The following is a 20,584-nucleotide window of genomic DNA, read 5'->3' as shown; positions in this document are numbered from 1 at the left end:
TATTTGATAATACACATATATATCTAATGGACTCTGGAATCTGGGGCACAACCCTCTAAGGGGAACCTGTGATCACTTGCTGCCCGAACCACAAGTCATTGGGGCAGTCCCTAGTGGCTTAACCCCCTCCCCACCAGCTCTGATTAATAGATCTCTCCCTGTTTGGCTATGGGGTGAATCTATCAATCAAGGCCATTGGAGTGGGGAGAGGCTGCCAGGGACCCCCCCAGTGACTCATGGTTCAGGCAGCATGAAGAGGATGACAGATCCCCTTTAAAGTCGTTATTGTGGGAATAGAAAGATAGAAGGTGCTATCCTTTAGTAAGAGGCATATACACACATATATAAGGAAGGCATATACATATTCCCATAGGCCCCTTGAACTTGATTCCTGGGACTTGTAGTCTAGAGAGTCCCAGGTTGCCCCCTGCCCTCCATTACCGGTCTGTTCTAGTTACTGCTGTCTTCTTATTCGAGTCTTTATGGGATCACTGACTATGAATAAGACAATGTTAGGAATAAAGGACCAAGAGGACTTCATGTTGTAATGATGAAGCGTCTCCCTCTACAAAGAGTTTCCATGAAAGCCTCGGCGGTGACCTCTGACCTGCTTCTCAGCTGGTTACACCGCCGAATTAAGACCGTGACAGCTCCTATGATGAATTGTATATTGAGTCCAGGCTGAAGTCTACCGTGCAATAATCTGCAGTTCTGTCCTGACTTCCGTGAGGCGACACAAAGCAACTAGGTCAAACCTCAAAGACTGGCAGTAAATTGACAATGGCGTCCACAGTCTACTGTACATAGAGTCCTATAGAGATGCAACAGGGTAACATGGAGCTTCAATATGGGGGGGGGTATTTTTTTTACAGATCATATCAAGAATAAATAGAGAGGCATGTATATATATATATATATATATATATACATATATATATATATATATGTATAAATTATATGGACATGCATATCACTTTAACGGAAGAAAAGTCTTGAAGACATAACAATATCATGGGATACATTAAACCTGAGATGTTTTCACCTACAGACAACAACCTAATCCTATAAGGGGGGATATGTTTTTTTCATTAGAATTAGCTCGGAGATAAATGAGATTTGTAATGTGAGGTTCTGTATGTGCAGACCTGTGCACGACCTTCATATGTCCTTCACATATTTTAATATAAATGATCCAATTGGAAGGGTCCTCCGGGTGTTGAATATTCTGCATGTGTTATGTGCTCTAAAACAGAATACAATGGGCATCACATTGAGTGTTGAGACTCCATTCTGCTCCATTAGAATGGATGTCTATTTTCAAATTCCCCATAAAAGCTTTGTAAAATAATGAAATGGATCCTATGAAGTAGATTTTTTTCACTCTGGAGGACCCAGCACTTCCATGATTTCAATGGGGATTGTGTAATGCTTCATGTCTCCTGTGGTGGCGCTGCAGAAGAATTAAACACGTGCAAGCGACTGCTCCTCCAATGAGACAACACTCAATTACCGTAAATGGGAAACCAGTTGACTGTTGTGGTAGTTAGTCAATACAACCTGGGTACTGAAAAGTAAATTCATAGATGCCTGTAAGAATACATCAGAGTGATTATATTCTCACCATTAAGCCATATATTTCACTCTATGGGCACTTTTACATGATCCCTTTACATCAACCTATAAAAGACTCTTGTAACATGACTAGGGATTGGCATCCATCAGTAGAGAATATCTACTAGTTGGCTGGTTTAGATACCATCTTCTTCCTGAGTTAACATACTTCTAGAAAACAGAGCTATAATTTTTTCAATTTCACAATATTTTGACCACAGGGTGGCACTGTTTCATTGATTCTAGTCAGTGTAACAATATTTCTTTTAAAAAACATGGAGTTTTACCTTTTTTTTTCCAGAACATTTATGTAAGGCTGAGTTTACACTGCGTTTTTGCTGTCAGTTTAAACGTCAGATGTTGTCAGATGCAAAAACGGATGGAATCCATTTGGATCTGTTTTTCCATTGACTTCCATTATAAAAAAAAAATGGATACATTAAACGGATACAGTGTGAACCCAGCCTTACCTTTGGTTCCTTTACTTCTCTAGAAAAGAAATCTAAAATTGTCCCTTTTTTATCAGCAGACTTTGACCACTAGATGACGTTTTTCCATTTTTAGCATAGACCCCCAGAAAATAATCGCTATTATGTTCCCATTTTTCAAATCAATTTAACCCCTAGGGGACGCTATTCCATTGCTTACAGCTGGTGAAAACCCAGTTGACTAAAAAAAAACTCTTGCTTGAAATTTTCCTTTTTTCCAGACCAAATTTAAAGGGAAACTGTCACTAGGTTTATGGCGCCTTGAATGAGGGCAGCATAAACTGGTCACAGAAATGCCATGAGTATATTATTTACATCATTCTGTTCTGCCGTTCTCCTAATATGCAGCAGAATTGGATTCTTGCCACACCCCTCTCCCCGCCCTCCAGCTGCTGATTGACAGTTGAGTGCCTATACACAGCATGGATAGATTACTGACAATCAGCAGCTGGTGGGCGGAGTTTTCTGCTTCTCATGGATATCCAGGACTACTGAGCTCATGCACATAATGGAGTGGACTACTTATTGCCCAGGTTATTCAGGAGGGTATCTCTGGATCAGCTACACAGAACAATGTAAGTGCTACATCATTCTGTTCAGCTTCTCTGTCACTAGTTTAGGCTACTCATACCTGCTGACAAAGTCTCTAAACATTTTTATCTTAAGAAAAATCTTACCAAAACTATTCCACTTAGATCAACAGGGGGCGTTATTTCATTCTTTTCCCATAGAAAAGATTGCTTTTTAGAAATCTTTGGCCTCTTCATTGTTTCCAGCTTTTCCGGGGTCATGTAGTGTAATACATAGTGCTTATGGTCAATAAACAAAGGATTAAAACCCTCTATTACGATTGTAAATGTTCTAGTGATATAGCATTGCAGTCCTCCTGGCAACAAAGTGGTTAATCCCGATGCTATGTATCTAAGTAACCAATACAATGGAAAGGTTAAGGTGTGTTATGTCTCTGGGGAACTTTTATTGTTTAATACGGAGTGAACAGGAAGTTATTGATCTCTACGTCTACAATTACAGCCACCGCCGAGAGGAATTTCACTTGTGAAATGAGGCGTGAATGTATATAATATTTATTGTTGCCGAAGGAAATTCGAGTGGATATTTTCAAGCTTTCAAATAAATTAAGGTTATTTCTATATTATTACGCCTGTCACGGTCTTTATATATTTCATTCCATAAAGGGGAAGGACTTTTAGGTTAATATGACTGTCGGGGTATAAAAAGTTCTCATACAGCTCACTGAGCGCACACGATAGGCTAAAGGCAACCATATACTAAACTCAGCTAAGCCCATTGTCTTTGACTCACTAGGGTGTATGGTGACCTCTCAACTCTCTATTGACAAATGATATCTGGAAAGAGAAGGATTGGACGTGTTGGATTTTTTTTTTACCTAATTGTGCTAGGAAGAAAAAGCTGACACCTCCACACAATGAGCACATAGACCTTAGGCTGTGTCGGTGTCAGGAAGAATAACTATTGGCCGAATGTCTGGTTTCTGCAGCTCACTTTTCAGCTTTGCTGTATAGACTGGGACTGACTGAGCAGAGTCATCTCATTATCATTAGAGTGGGGTCTGAATAACTAACTTTAATCTTTAAATGGTGAAGGAAAAGTAGAACAGAGTTGGTGGAGGTAGCAATGGCAGATAATTGTTGAATTAAGGATAAGGGAAATAATGGAGGAGAAGATGGTTGGTGGTGGACAGGCCCAATAGGGGAACAGGTAAGAACTAGAGATGAGCGAGTAGTGAAATATTCGAAAGTTCGAAATTCGATTGGAGTAGATCGCAACTCTCGACTATTCGATCGAATATTGAATCCCATTAAAGTCTATGGGAAAAAATGCTTGTGACTTGGTGATCTCGAAGTGGTCGAATTTAGGTTTCAGAATCCACCATGGCACCTCAGAAAATGATGCAAACACCTCTATGATGCAACTGGGACAGCAGGAGCCTAGGTGCATTTAACACGCCAAAGTTGCAGCAATACACCTCTATCACAGCCTGTCTACAATACACTCCAAACACTCTCAGTATACAGCGGTATACGCAATATATATTTAGAAATGCCTACAGGCAAAAGGCGTTCCAATGGTTAATGTTACACACAGAACGCAAGACAGTAGTACCAAATTATTATTATTATTATTTTTGCACACTCTCAGTATACAGCTGTATACCCTATATCTGAGGTTTTCAACAAGTAGATACACTGCAGCCTATTCCTGACAGTGCACTCCAGCTGCCTGCCTGTCTGAACACACTGATGTGCTGCTAGCCGGTTTAATAGCTGTATATATGTGTTATCAATCTCTGCTGTCTATAATTTTAGCCCTAACAAGGGCTTTTGGGGGTCCCTCATGCCTAAAATCACCTAATACCTGAATGTCCCTGCTATACACTGTCTCCCTGTCTAGCTCAAAGCAGGATCTGAATACAAATCTGAAAACCACTGTTCGTGTACTTTGAAGGTCACATGGTTGGCTGATCGTGGTCTTTTCACATGCACTCAGTGGCGTAGCTACCATAAAGGCAGGGAAGGCGGTTGCTATGGGGCCCGAGGGAGGGGGCCCAGGGATGATAAGAGCCTTCTGTGTCCTTTTGCTTAACCCCTTATTTACTGCAGTGTGTAAGTGACCCAGTGTTCTCTATTTGCTGCAAAACAAAAAAAAGGGGTTAATACAGAAGACAATCAGCTCTCTGCCTGACTACTCTGATAACCTCTAACCTCTGTTCTCTGAGTTCCTGCAGAGGTCAGGGGTTATCAGTGCAGGAGTTGCAAAGGAGAGAGCTGATTGTCTTCTGTATTAACCCTTTTTTTGTGTTGCAGCATGTAAGAGAATACTTGGGTCACTTACACACTGCAGTAAATAAAGGGTTAAGCAAAAGGTAGTCTGCTCCTGCACCTATGTATATAACCATAGGATTCTGCCTCCAGCCAGAGATTTTTTTTTTTTTTTGGCCGAGTATGTATATATATTAATTAGTGTGTAGGGGAGGGGGGCCCCTTACAGTTTTTTGCTATGGGGCCCCATGAATCCTAGCTACGCCCCTGCATGCACTATTACACCAAAGAGTTATTGTCCGGAATGGCTGGTAATCGGCCAAGTATGGCCAGTAATTGTTTGGTGTAATAGGGCCCTAAGAGACCTCCTAAAACTTCTGAGCTGTCACACCCCTAGCTGTCACTATTTCCATAGCTATTGCACATACTGATCACCTCTGATTTGCTACTTTTACAACTCCCACCTCTACAAAAAGTTCAGATGTGGTCCCCACCAAATGTACAACTGGACTACTTTTCTTCCCTATGTATATGATTACTTCCTGGTTTCCTCCCTGACCTGTGACCCTGCTGTTGCCATGCAACAGTACAGACACTTTCCCACAATCTCCCTTGCTTGCACGTGAAATGAAAACGAACTGCCAGCACTAATGGGGCCAGTCATGTGACTGCGAATGAATCGGGCATGAGTGACCCAAGCTAGTAGATGTCTGGCAGGCCGTAACCAAGGGCAACAGGTTATCAAACAAAGCAGCACATAGGGATTAGTGAGTCTATAGCTCTCACACAATACACTTTAAGTAATGCTTGTATATTTGAAATTTGTTTCATTTAACATAATGCATCAGTATAGACCTAGCTTTCTTAGTGACACCGCCCCTTTAAGTAGGGAGCCTGACTTACAACTGGCCGTTCTTAGACATAATTTCTTTGCTTTAAGGTTTGGCCCTAGTAGGAGCCAGTGTTGGAAATGCTTAGAGGGAATCTCGGGACACGGCATGGGCTCTAGGTTCTGAACCCCATATGCTTATGCTCTTGATTATATCGCCCATTGTTAAATTGCTTTTTTTTTTTTTTAATTTTAAGAAAACTTTTATACCCCCCAAAAATTACATCCTAACTATAATATATTATTATGTGGAAAGTTTTATCATGGTGGTGGGAACAATTTCACACAGCAAAATGTATTTTTCCCATGGGGGTCCGTTGGGATTTAAGTGCTGGGCTATTCATGGTAACAGGAACACATTCATGGAGTCATTCTCTCCTTTATGTAAGTTCACCCATGTACTGACAGCTGATTATGAATATTAACAAAACGTTCCTGTAACAGTATTGGTGGCCGTTCCCATCGCGGACTCCGCAGGACTGGACATTGATGGAACGAGGCAGTAATAAAGTCTGACAAAGGGACGTGAAGCAGTTATGTGCCATTGTAGTAAACTGGATAATGATGTCCTCTTTAGTTCACACGAAAAACCTTCCTATGGGATTTCCTCTAAGAAATGAACTCAAGTCCCGGGCACACAGTTGTTCCAAGACTTCATTATACAGCGGAAAAATCTCCCGTAAACCCTGGAAATAGTACAAACAACACTACACTTACTAAATAACCAAAAATACGTCCACCCCTAAACATCATATATGCTTGCTGAATATTGTATTACAAAACGATTCTTGCTGCCATATACAAGAATATAACTAATATAATACTGCTCCTATATACAGGAATATAACTACTATAATACCGCTACTATATACAAGAATATAACTACTATAATACTGCTCCTATATATAGGAATATAACTACTATAATACTGTTCCTATATACAGGAATATAACGACTATAATACTGCCCCCTATATACAAGAATATAACTACTATAATACTGCTCCTATATACAAGAATATAACTACTATAATACTGCCCCCTATATACAAGAATATAACTACTATAATACTGCCCCCTATATACAAGAATATAACTACTATAATATGCTCCTATATACAAGGATATAACTACTATAATACTACTCCTATGTACAAGAATATAACTACTATAATACTGCTCCAATATACAAGAATATAACTACTATAATACTGCTCCTATGTACAAGAATATAACTACTATAATATGCTCCTATATACAAGGATATAACTACTATAATACTACTCCTATGTACAAGAATATAACTACTATAATACTGCTCCAATATACAAGAATATAACTACTATAATACTGCTCCTATATACAAGAATATAACTACTATAACACTGCTCCTATATACAAGAATATAACTACTATAATACTCCTCCTATATACAAGATTATAACTACTATAAGGCTATGTTCACACTTTGTAAAAAAAACGCGCCCGTATTTCATAGCAACGGACGTATTTATGCAAACAACGGCCGTTGCTATGAAATACGTCCGTGTTTTTTTTACGTAGTGTGAACATAATAACAGCTTAATACGGCTCCTATGTACAAGAATATAACTACTATAATACTGCTCCTATGTACAAGAATATAACTACTATAATACTGCTCCTGTATACAGGAATATAACTACTATAATACTGCTCCTGTATACAGGAATATAACTACTATAATACTGTCTCCTATATACAAGAATATAACTACTTTAATACTGCTCCTGTATACAGGAATATAACTACTATAATACTGCTCCTGTATACAGGAATATAACTACTATAATACTGCTCCTGTATACAGGAATATAACTACTATAATACTGCTCCTATATACAAGAATATAACTACTATAATACTGCCCCCTATATACAGGAGTATAACTACTATAAAGCGGTTCAGGGAAGAAACAGAGTGCTGCACCTCACACCTATGGCTGATACTAGTACCTCTCGGCTGCATAAAAAACATCAGAATTCTGTATGTGAATTGATCAAGCCATACTGCCCCATGTACCGCGTGCAGGTATCTGATACACATGGGTCCCTACACTAAGTCCACACTGTGCCAGTCAGTGACCACCACCCCCGCAGGCGTGCACAGTCAGGGAAGGGAGGCCATGGAACGGCCCTGCAACCCCCATGCCACAGGACCAGACCCAAAAATGCCACACCAAAACCCAGCCAGCACCACCGGCGGAGGAAGCTGCCTCCAAACAGCACAAGTCTGGATAAGGTATTGCACTCACCATAGCTATCAAAGATAGAATGGGACAGACAGGAGGGATTAAAACCATGAGCACTCAGGTGTCTCCTGCTAATTGTGGTCATGTGGGTCTCACCAGGAGGAGTGCAGAACACGGAGAAAAGAGAGAAACAAAATACGTTCAGGGAAGAAAAAGAGTGCTGCACCTCACACCTATGGCTGATACTAGTACCTCTCGGCTGCATAAAAAACATCAGAATTCTGTATGTGAATTGATCAAGCCACACTGCCCCATGTACCGCGTGCAGGTATCTGATACACATGGGTCCCTACACTAAGTCCACACTGTGCCAGTCAGGGACCACCCCCCCCGCAGGCGTGCACAGTCAGGGAAGGGAGGCCATGGAACGGCCCTGCAACCCCCATGCCACAGGACCAGACCCAAAAATGCCACACCAAAACCCAGCCAGCACCACCGGCGGAGGAAGCTGCCTCCAAACAGCACAAGTCTGGATAAGGTATTGCACTCACCATAGCTATCAAAGATAGAATAGGACAGACAGGAGGGATTAAAACCATGAGCACTCAGGTGTCTCCTGCTAATTGTGGTCAAGTGGGTCTCACCAGGAGGAGTGCAAAACACGGAGAAAAGAGAGAAACAAAATACGTTCAGGGAAGAAAAAGAGTGCGGCACCTCACACCTATGGCTGATACTAGTACCTCTCGGCTGCATAAAAAACATCAGAATTCTGTATGTGAATTGATCAAGCCACACTGCCCCATGTACCGCGTGCAGGTATCTGATACACATGGGTCCCTACACTAAGTCCACACTGTGCCACAAGGTGCAACACTCTTTTTCTTCCCTGAACCATAACTACTATAATACTGCTCCTGTATACAGGAATATAACTACTATAATACTGTCTCCTCTATACAAGAATATAACTACTATAATATATAGTCCAGTAGCAATGAGAGCTAGCACCAACGTGCATATATGGTAATCAGGACCCTCTGGGCTAGGACAATCGGAGTGGAGGATGTTAAGGCATAGGAATAGGCAGCCAGGTGGGGCATATAGCTGAAAAAGGTATATCAAAATCACATCCAGAAGCAAAAAGAGCTAGCACTCACCGTATGCTGCAAATATAGTCCTTTATTCGGGGTAATTCAGCATGGTCATAGGGGAGGAAGGTGAAAGCAGGAGCGTCAAGGCGACAGGCTGTTTCACTCGCAGAACGCGAGTTTCGTCAGGCCCACGGACGTCACTGCTGAAAAATTGCTTATTGAGTCACCTCGTGTACCCAAGTGGTACTGCCTTCCAAAAGTACATAAAAGTCTCGAGAGACCCCCCGGTCGCCCTATTGTATCCGCTATCGGATCCGCGACCGAGGGGGTCTCTCGATACTTGGATTGGTTACTCAGACCCCTTTTACATGGGTTCCCTGCATATCTCAAGGACTCTTACAATTTTTTATTAGCTCTTGAGGAGAGTCACTTTACCCCAGGTTGTTTTCTGGCTTCGGTGGACGTCGAGAGCCTCTACACCCGCATCCCCCATGATGCGGGTGTGGAGGCTATCGATCGCAACCCTGAGCTTACTAACCATCCCCTTTCTTTACGTAATTTTGTTAAGGAGGCTTTATTATTTATTCTCACTAATAATTACTTTGTTTTTGAAGGTGCATGGTACGGGCAGAATACCGGTACCGCGATGGGTACACCCGTATCATGCACCTACGCTAATCTTTTTCTGGCATTTATGGAGATGAATACTGTTTTTCACACCTGCAATCCCTTTATTTCCCACATTAAGAATTATTTTAGATATGTGGATGATGTATTTATTGTTTGGGAGGGTTCTGAGGGGCAGTTTAATGATTTTGTTAGGTATTTAAATGAGAATAACAACGTTAATATGATTTTCACTAGTAAATTTGGGGGGCACAAAATTGAGTTTTTAGATGTATTAGTTGATATATCTGAGGGGAACCTGGTTACTTCTGTTTACAGGAAACCACAGGCCACCAACTCCATTCTACATTATCATAGCTCTCATCCATACCAGGTAAAAAACAGCATCCCATACAGTCAATTTCTCAGACTTAAGAGAATCAATAACACAACAGATTTATTTATGCAGCAAGCTTCTGAACTAGCACAAAGACTAGAAGAGAGAGAATACCCACACTCCATTGTAAACAGAGCCATAGAAAAAGTATCTCAGAAAGATCGTTCTCAGCTACTAGTGAGTAAAAAAAGTCCTCGTTCGAGACCAAAAAGGTTCGTTTTTTCCTTCCAAAATACCAACATGAATAAATGTATTAATGACAGCATACGTAGACATTGGCACTATATTGAGGATGACCCAGATCTTAGTAGCATAGCTATTCATAAACACATTGTTACGTATCGTAAAAATGTTACCCTAGGTGAAACACTCAAGAAGAAACCAGGTTCCCACGTTGCTACTGGATCGCAGAAAAATTGGCTTAGTGTGAACACGATTGTAGGTAATAAAAAATGCGGCCAATGTGCTTACTGCAACCAAATGCATCCTGTATCCTGTGTTAAACTCAATGGCAAAGAGTGCTTTATTAACGAGCTTATCACTTGCAAGAGCACCTTTGTTGTTTATTCTATTTTTTGTCCTTGCGGACGTTTTTATGTTGGAAAAACAAAAAGAGCTCTTAATTCTCGATACAAGGAACACTGCTACTCTGTAAAAACAGGAAAAGGGGTACCTAGATTAATTTCACATGTACGGGGAACCCACGGTGGAGACACCAAGGTATTAAAATTTCTAGGATTGGAAAGAGTTTTTTGTAATACTAATGGCGGAGATCGCCACCAGCGTTTGCTCCAGAGGGAATCTATGTGGATCAGCAGACTACATGCTGTGGGACCCATAGGTCTTAACGAGCGTAATGACTTTGGTTTCTTTTTGTAACAACTTTTTGTACTGTTTTTAACTGTTTTTAATTTCACTTACCTGTTGTTACGTATTTATACAAGACCCTCCCCCGGCAGTGACGTCCGTGGGCCTGACGAAACTCGCGTTCTGCGAGTGAAACAGCCTGTCGCCTTCACGCTCCTGCTTTCACCTCCCTCCCCTATGACCATGCTGAATTACCCCGAATAAAGGACTATATTTGCAGCATACGGTGAGTGCTAGCTCTTTTTGCTTCTGGATGTGATAACTACTATAATACTGCTCCTATATACAAGAATATAACTACTATATTACTGCTCCTATATACAAGAATATAACTACTATAATACTTCTCCTATATACAGGAATATAACTATTATAATACTGCTCCTATATACAAGAATATAACTACTATAATACTTCTCCTATATACAGGAATATAACTACTATAATACTGCTCCTATATACAAGAATATAACTACTATATTACTGCTCCTATATACAAGAATATAACTACTATAATACTTCTCCTATATACAGGAATATAACTACTATAATACTGCTCCTATATACAAGAATATAACTACTATAATACTTCTCCTATATACAGGAATATAACTACTATAATACTGCTCCTATATACAAGAATATAACTACTATAATACTGCTCCTGTATACAAGAATTTAACTACTATAATACTGCTCCTATATACAAGACTATAACTACTATAATACTGCTCCTATATACAAGACTATAACTACTATAATACTGCCCCTATATACAAGAATATAACTACTATAATACTGCTCCTATATACAGGGAAATAACTACTATAATACTGCCCCTATATACAAGAATATAACTACTATAATACTGCCCCTATATACAAGAATATAACTACTATAATACTGCCCCTATATACAGGAATATAACTACTATAATACTGCTCCTATATAGAGGAATATAACTACTATAATACTGCCTCCTATACAAGAATATAACTACTATAATACTGCCTTCTATATACAAGAATATTACTACTATAATACTGCCTCCTATGTACAAGAATATAACTACTATAATTTTTTCATCCAATGTACAAGGATATAACTACTGTAATATTTCCCATGTGAACATATTTATACATTATATATATATATATATATATATACAGTATATATAGTATATATATATATATATATATATATATATATATATATATATATATATATATATCTGTTCTCTTGGTATAAGCACCACCCCAGCACATCATGTTGATAACCTGTCATGGCAGATATACAGTAAGTGCACTTATCATGTATTGTTGAATTCTGAAATAGAATATTAGAAGTAGAATTTTCACCTCCTCCTCTTGCCCACAATTCAGTGATTGCAGATAGAAGAAATCAATTTGGTCATTTTACCTTCTGAGCAGCGCAGTAACTATCCAGCGGACTTCCTGGATGAATGTGGCATCTACATGGTGATATATATATATATATATATATATATATAGTGTGTGTGTGTGTGTGTGTGTGTGTGAAATTCGTACTTTAGAAGCTCACCAGTGCTACCTATGTTCTGGTTAGAAGAGGAGGGCAGGAGTTCAGTGTGAACTGGACTGTAAAAAAGTATATGCTGCAGAGGTGCACCTCAAAAATTGATAGTGGAAACATATGACAAACAATGAAAAAAGAGAGAATTGAGGGCACTCACCCATGCCTAGTCTTTATTCTTGTGAAAACTTTAAAAGCCGTAAAGGAATTCATCGCAGGCGGGCCATGACAGCTGTTTCGCGCGCATGTGTGCTTCACCAGACCGCACCTGGTGAATCAATTCTCTCTTTTTTCATTATTCGTCATGACATGTATAAATAAATATATATATATATATATATATATATATATATATATCATCGCAGGCGGGGACGCCAAGCACTCATCAGCATTGGCCATGACAGCTGTTTCGCGCGCATGTGCGCTTCACCAGACCGGACCTGGTGAATCAATTCTCTCTTTTTTCATTATTCGTCATACATTTATATATAACTGACATATCCAACATATACATTAGGTATGTAGAATAGATACACGGAGGTAGTGTGGGTGTATAATTTAGATGGTGAGTCATATAATAATCTCTAAGCACTGACCCGAGCTTTGGAGGTGACTCTTCCTGCAGCAGAACTATTTTTAATACATTCGACGCTAGTAATATTACCGTACATAAATACATGCTTCATTGAAAGATTTAAGAAGGATCTACATTTACAACTAACAATCCAACCATATAGATCCAGAGGGAGGAAAAAATCCTTCCTATCACTGGGGTGGACAGCATTTACCCCATATTCGAAGAAATCAGATATCCGATCAGTGGGATCCCAACACCTGAATCCCCAGCACAGCTCTCCACTCATGTGAATGAGGGCTGAACTGTAGTAACAGGGTAAAATCTGTTTAGTAGATTGGCTTTTTTCTTATCTTCCTCCAGACTTACCGTACATCTAAATTATTTCCCAAGAGACAGCACTTTCAGTTTTAAGCTTTTGCTCCGTGGACAGGCGTCTGGCATGCCCGGAGGGAATAATCCATCACAACAACACATTAAAGTAGTAAACTCTCAGCCCGATCAGTGATCAGTAGAATGTGACTTTGATCTTCCTCTTGTAGCTTCCCGTCAGCTGCGGAGGACAGGTGATCTTGTCTGTGAGAATTTGCTATCTTCTCACAAGTTTCTTTTAATTGAATTTTACAGCTGTCATTGAAGAACGCTGTCTATTTCCTTTCACACTTAATAGTTTTGGAAGCCGTTGAGGAAAGGCTAGATATCCACACTATCTGTAATGGACTGTGCCGGGAGATGTGGTGGTGGGTAAGAAGAGGCCTCTGAAGGTGCTTATACCCGGGCAGTGGAGGAGTAGGCAATATAAGTTGTGATGTCACCACAGCTTTCCTGACTTAAACTATGTTATGATGTCACAGCATTTTAATTGACCAAACCCCAATAGGTATTGTGATGTCACTGCAGTTTACTTGTGATGTCACAGCAGCAATTTGATGTAACAACAACTTACTGGAATGCTATCTGTTAGCGATTTGTGATGTCACAACTATCTACCGGGATGTATACATGTATAACCAACTTAAATGGTCACTGTTGTTTCAAACAGCTTCCCTCCAGCAGACTTTTAACATGTTTGTACGTCACATTATTTATCAAAAAGGACTACTTACTGTAGAAATAAACAGTTTTGACCACTAGGTGTCTCCAGTAGCGGTCTTGGGCACCACGCATACCACGCAATTGCGTGGGGCCCCCGACATCCAGGGGGGCCCCGCTCTGGTGCCCAAGACCGCTGCGGCTAACTATGTGCGCTCGTAACGAGCGCACATAGTTACAGGCAGCAGCGGCACTGACAGGGTGAGAGCCATTGGCTCCCTCCCTGTCAGTTACTCTTGTGGCCGCAGGAAGTGTTTTCCCAGTGGTCACAAGAGGCTGCTCTGTGTCTCTGGTGACGGCGCTCGAGGCGTCACTGGAGCGCCGGTGCCATGACAACGGGAGAGCGGCCTTATGTGACCGCAGGGGAAACACTTCCCGCGGCCACAAGAGGGAAGAGAAGAGAAGAGGAGACGCCGGACCCAGGTGAGTAAAAATGTTTTTTTTTTGTTTTTTTTGTGTGTTATATATTGGGGGCCTATATAAAATGGGGGGAGCGCACAGGGGGGCTATATAAACGGGGGGAGCGCACAGGGGGCTATATAAACGGGGGGAGCGCACAGGGGGCCTATATAAATGGGGGAGCGCACAGGGGGAGCGCACAGGGGGGCTATATAAACGGGGGGAGCGCACAGGGGGCCTATATAAATGGGGGAGCGCACAGGGGGAGCGCACAGGGGGGCTATATAAACGGGGGGAGCGCACAGGGGGCCTATATAAATGGGGGAGCGCACAGGGGGGCTATATAAATGGGGGGAGCGCACAGGGGGGCTATATAAACGGGGGGAGCGCACAGGGGGCTATATAAATGGGGGAGCGCACAGGGGGGCTATATAAACGGGGGGAGCGCACAGGGGGGCTATATAAACGGGGGGAGCGCACAGGGGGGCTATATAAACGGGGGGAGTGCACAGGGGGGCTATATAAATGGGGGGAGCGCACAGGGGGGCTATATAAACGGGGGGAGCACACAGGGGGCTATATAAACGGGGGAGCGCACAGGGGGCTATATAAACGGGGGAGCGCACAGGGGGGCTATATAAACGGGGGGAGCACACAGTGGGGGTCTATATAAATGGGGGAGCGCACAGGGGGGGCTATATAAACAGGAGAGCACACAGGGGGGCTCTATATAAGTGGGGGAGTGCACGGGGGCTATATAAACGGGGGGAGCGCACAGGGGGGCTATATAAACGGGAGCACACAGGGGGCTATATACAAGTGGGGGAGCTCACAGGGGGCTATATACAAGTGGGGGAGCTCACAGGGGGGCTATATAAGGGGGAGCACACAGGGGGGCTATATACAAGTGGGGGAGCTCACAGGGAGGCTATATACAAGTGGGGGAGCACACAGGGGGTATATAAAACTGGGGGCAGCACACGGGGTATATACAACTGGGGGCAGCACACGGGGGGTATATACAACTGGGGGGAGCACACGGGGTATATATGACTGGGAGAAGCACACAGGGGGTCTATATAGTATACTGGGGGAGCACACAGGGGGGCTATGTATAACTGGGGGATCACACAGGTCTATATATAACTGCGGGAGCACACAGGGGGGTCTATATACCACTGGGGACAGCACACAAGAGGTATATACTACTGGGGGCAGCACACAAGTGGTATTTACTACTGTCGGCAGCGCACAAGGGGTCTATATAACTGGGGGCAGCACACAGCGGTCTTAATTACATTGGGACTGCACAGAAGTGCCTATATGCCTCACTACTATACTGGGGCACAGAACATACCTAATTATTAAGTGGGAGCACAGGGACACCTTTAATCTGTGGGGGCACAGAGGGGCGTAACTACTATATAGGGGTACAGGGGACCTAACTACTGGATGTGTTGGAGCCTAAAATATTTCTCTGACAGATTCTGGAGGGAAGATTACCAGCCGGGAGAAGACTTCAAGGTGGCCCAGGCTGGATGGAGAGAGAAAGAAAAAGAAGTAAAAGACGCTGATCAGAGAAGACGCCTCCTGTAAGTCACTGGATGTAACTGCACTCTGTTATAGGGTCTGTAGTGATAGGGGTCATGGTGTGGCAGTATTATGTTATGGCATCATTGGTAATATCTTCCTGTTTTGTTCAGAGCAGTTTTGAGGTGATATGTAATCTCTGTATGGTGGTAGGAGGGTTATAAGAGGACTACTGGGGGGGCAGCGCATGTCGAGGAGGGGGGGCATGGGGGGGGCCCCAGACATGACTTTGCTTGGGGCCCCAGAAATGCCAAGACCGCCCCTGGGTGTCTCACTTCCCTGCAGTCTTCTGTCCACTGCCTGTTGGTAAGGGAATTCTGTCTCTAGTAACAGCTACATCAGGACAAAACACAAGAAAAGAGGTGAGGTTTAGCATGTGAGTAATGAGCAGAAAAAAACGAAGAGGTAAATCCCCCGGATCACCACCAAGTGTTGACAACCGTTCTCCGAAGAGCAGTGTCTAAGGAGTTCCCGATTTTTAACCATTGCTTGCCGCAAAGCCAGTTGGAGTCAGTGTTGGAGTGCTGGAGTCAGGTAATAGATGTTCTCTAGTAGAAGTGTGGGATTCATGTTAGGAGATAGTTCAGACAGAACTGGGCTGGAGCTGGAAAGGAATGGAGATCCAGATAACTGAAGATTGCTTGGAAATGTGTGGAAGCCAGGGAGCCCAGACATGGTTGCTGAGAACCAACGCGAACTACTGAGCAAAGAGGGATGGAGATGGAGGCTATATATACCATCAGGAGAACTTGCCAGAAGTCTGCAGAGCCTGTGGGCTGGGCTATAAATACAGGAGAACAGGCGCATGCTGGCCACTAGAGGGAGCCCAAACCAAGCAGTGGATCAGCTCAAAGCTAGAAGGCTCTGGCAGGAGAAACATGCTGAGAGAAAAGGGAGATGATGACAACGCAGTATGAACCTGAGAAGGTAGGGGGTAACGGACACAGCCATGTGCCATTACATTGAGCTATGTGCAGTGGAGGCTCAAAGAAGGCTATGTATCTATAATCTGATCCAGTCTGCCTGCTAACTAGGATCCTTGCTGTTCCTGAAATGTAAATCAAGGCTTCTCTCTCATCCCTTACCACTCGAGCATTTGACTCCTGGCATCTGGAGAAGTTGGAAGCCACCCTAGGGAGTCTTGGAAAACACGTATACAGCTTACAGCTTAAATGCCAAATGTTGCCAAACCCGGGACAAGTCCGCTCAACACTTCCAGTAAGCAATTTGTTCAATTCTGAATTGTAAATCACAATGAGAATAATGTATGCTTTCATAGCATTAGGAATTATGGGTGGAAGGTCATGAGCGCCATGTTCACAGCAGAAGCCAATCTACGCCTCTGATGTTCTAATAGACCGCTACCTACAGATGTATGTAGGGGCTGCGCATACGGCATGCAGAGTTAATTGGTTAATTACAATCTAATTAGAAAATTCACAAGCCGCTGACAGCTCATTGGTCCTGGAGGGCTGACAGTAACAACCTTCAATTAACTCATCTTGGCAGCAAAGGAACCGTAGAGTCACAGATAGCGTCTACTGGAGATAATTTCACATAATTTCCGCGTTCTAGTCCGTGACCTGCAGTTATCACCCAGGTAGGTCTTCTTTCCTGCGGAGAAGGATGAATTGCCTATTGGATCACGATACATGTATAATGCACCAAACGGCTGAGACGTCGGCAAATAATAGGCTGGGGCAGAGTCTTAACGCTTCGCTTGGGGAATGTTGTGAACACAATGCTGGAAGTGTTCATGGAAGTGTCACCTCAGGGTTTGTTAAACTGCTGATTTTACATGGCGGGAAAAATGCTGCCCTAGTTTTATCTGTGCATTATGCTAAGCCATGGTAGGTGGTGCCGAGGTAGTAAAAGCGACGGTCCCTAAGGGGTCTTGTTACCATGGATGCTTACTATGGAACATTGGCCTAATTGTTTGATCCCAACCGTCAGGACCTCCATTCTGAAGAACAGGATTGCCGTAGCTCCCCATAGGAATTCTGTAGATGGTCAAGTGTTGTATATAGATAATGAATAGAACAATGGTCGAGCATTTACATGTTCAACCACATCCTCTTTTCACAAATCTTAGATCAGATCTCACACAGCTGTAAGGCAACTGGCGGCAGCAGGAGTTCTCCCCCACTGAGTGCTAAGCCCCGCCCCCAACCCTTACTGAAGAGAAGCCCTTCCAGTGATGAAGATAAAGCTGCCTTTCCTTTGTGTAACACCTGAACCTTAAAGGGGATATCCTGGGACCATTCTTGGCTACTTAGCGGCTCATTTCCAGCTTGATGTTATTTCAGGGCTATTCTTTCCTACGTGGAAAGGGGGTGGGCTTAGACAGTGGGGCAAGTACAAAGTTGCATTCAATGTTTCTGTTTTTTTACTTTAACTTTTATTTATTTCCCTTTTTGTACATTGTTATTAAGGGTTGCCATCATGCTTGGTCTGTTCTTAACAGCAAGTAGGGACATGCTTTACAGCAAGACTCATGGACATAGACAGCAATAGACAGACTCTGTCCCCTTGAGATGAATGTGAAACATTACTGAGCGCGCTCTGTGACTTTTGGGCTATGTTCACACTACGTATATGTCCGGCCGCATATTTTTCGCGGCCGGACATATACGTGTAAAACTCCGGCCGGGAAGTTGCGGCTGGCTACGTACGGTCCGTGAACTTACGCCTGTAAGCTACGTACGCTTCCCGAGCGGCGTACGTAGCGATCTGACAGCGGTATTTTACTTGGATATCTTCGGCTAGCCCCGGACACCCCACAGAACCTTTTGGATCGGCAAATCAAAGTGTAAAAAAGAAGAAATCACCACTCCGTACGGGACTGCATGTTACGCTACGGGCGTAAGTTACAGCATTTTCGTCCGCAAACAATGGTCTGGTACATTTTTTACGGCGCCGCATACAATCCAGGCGTAAGTTCTTACGTAGTGTGAACTGTGCAGCCGTAGATCGTATACTTTCCATTGTACGCAAACTACGTAAATCTCCGGCCGCTTATTCACGGAGCGCGCTACGGCCGGAAACTTACATAGTATGAACCTAGCCTTGAAGAGGTCATTCCACAGGGAGCTGCTATTGTCTCTTCTATCTATTGGTGTCACAGGACGCTGCAATGCTGTACAGATCACTTTACAGCAGCCTCCTCTTATCACCACAGACACAACCGGAAGTCTCAGTGCTGAGAGTGAAAATTGAACGATATCAGGATTATTTTTATAATTTAGATAGAAAAATTGAAGAATTGGAAAAATTCTTAAAAACTCTTTTTAACATAAAACATTAGTTACACAATAGGTCATTGTCTGATGACACATTCCCTTTAAGTTGACTCTGTTCTTAAAGGGCAATAGGTCCAGCCTGGATTTACGTACCCTCCCTCCTCCATAGCAGCCACAGGGGCTTATATTTTTTAAGTTTTGCATAAAGCCTCAGGTCTCCGCTTTGCAGCATTCGTACTTTCTGACGTGTTTTGTCATCTATTGGAGCTTCACAATGGATCTTGATTATAATCAAGCAAAAAGTCTTTCGTCAAGCGTTCTTCTTGGTGACAAACCTCCCGCCTAGTGTTGTCTCTCCAAATAGATTTCACCGCAGGAGATAAATTATATAGTGAAGGCTTCTGCTAAATCCCCATTAGAGGAGAAAGAATCTTTATATTTAATGTGTTCATTGCTGGTAATGGCTGGAAGCTCATTTGTACCTAGTGCTTATTAAAAGGGTTATTTTAGTACTCGGCGCACGATGGGACAAATGTTTTAAAGTGGAATCATCCTTCAGGCTGGTCCAGGGGAAATCCACTGCATGGCTGGAATATACACTCACACTGTCAAATAACACGAGCCAGTGGAAACCACCCAGTACTATAGATACATAAAAAGAATATTAGATCCATCAACATTAGCTTATTGTTGGTGTTTATGAGCCAATCAGTCCCACTGGTTATTTGTTCCTGAACACCCCAGAGCACTCAAAGTACTAGATATGCAGTAGAAGAATACTAGATCCATCAGCAGCAGCCTGTTTATAGATAATACATTCCCCCACATTAGCTTATTGATGGTGTTTATGAGCCAATCAGTCCCACTGGTTATTTTTTCCTGAACACCCCAGAGCACTCAAAGTACTAGATATGCAGTAGAAGAATACTAGATCCATCAGCAGCAGCCTGTTTATAGATAATACATTCCCCCATATTAGCCTATTGATGGTTGCAGGGAATATTAAGGTGTTATAAGGCATTCTGAGACGCTGGTTATTTACTCCAGTACACCCTAGAGCACTCAAAGTACTAGAGATACAAAACAAGAATAATAGATCCATCAGCAGCAACCTGTTTATAGATAATACATTCCCCCACATTAGCTTATTGATGGTGTTT

This window comes from Dendropsophus ebraccatus, chromosome 9, assembly GCF_027789765.1.
Source record: "Dendropsophus ebraccatus isolate aDenEbr1 chromosome 9, aDenEbr1.pat, whole genome shotgun sequence".
Lineage (NCBI taxonomy): Eukaryota > Metazoa > Chordata > Amphibia > Anura > Hylidae > Dendropsophus > Dendropsophus ebraccatus.
This window is presented reverse-complemented; position numbering follows the sequence as displayed.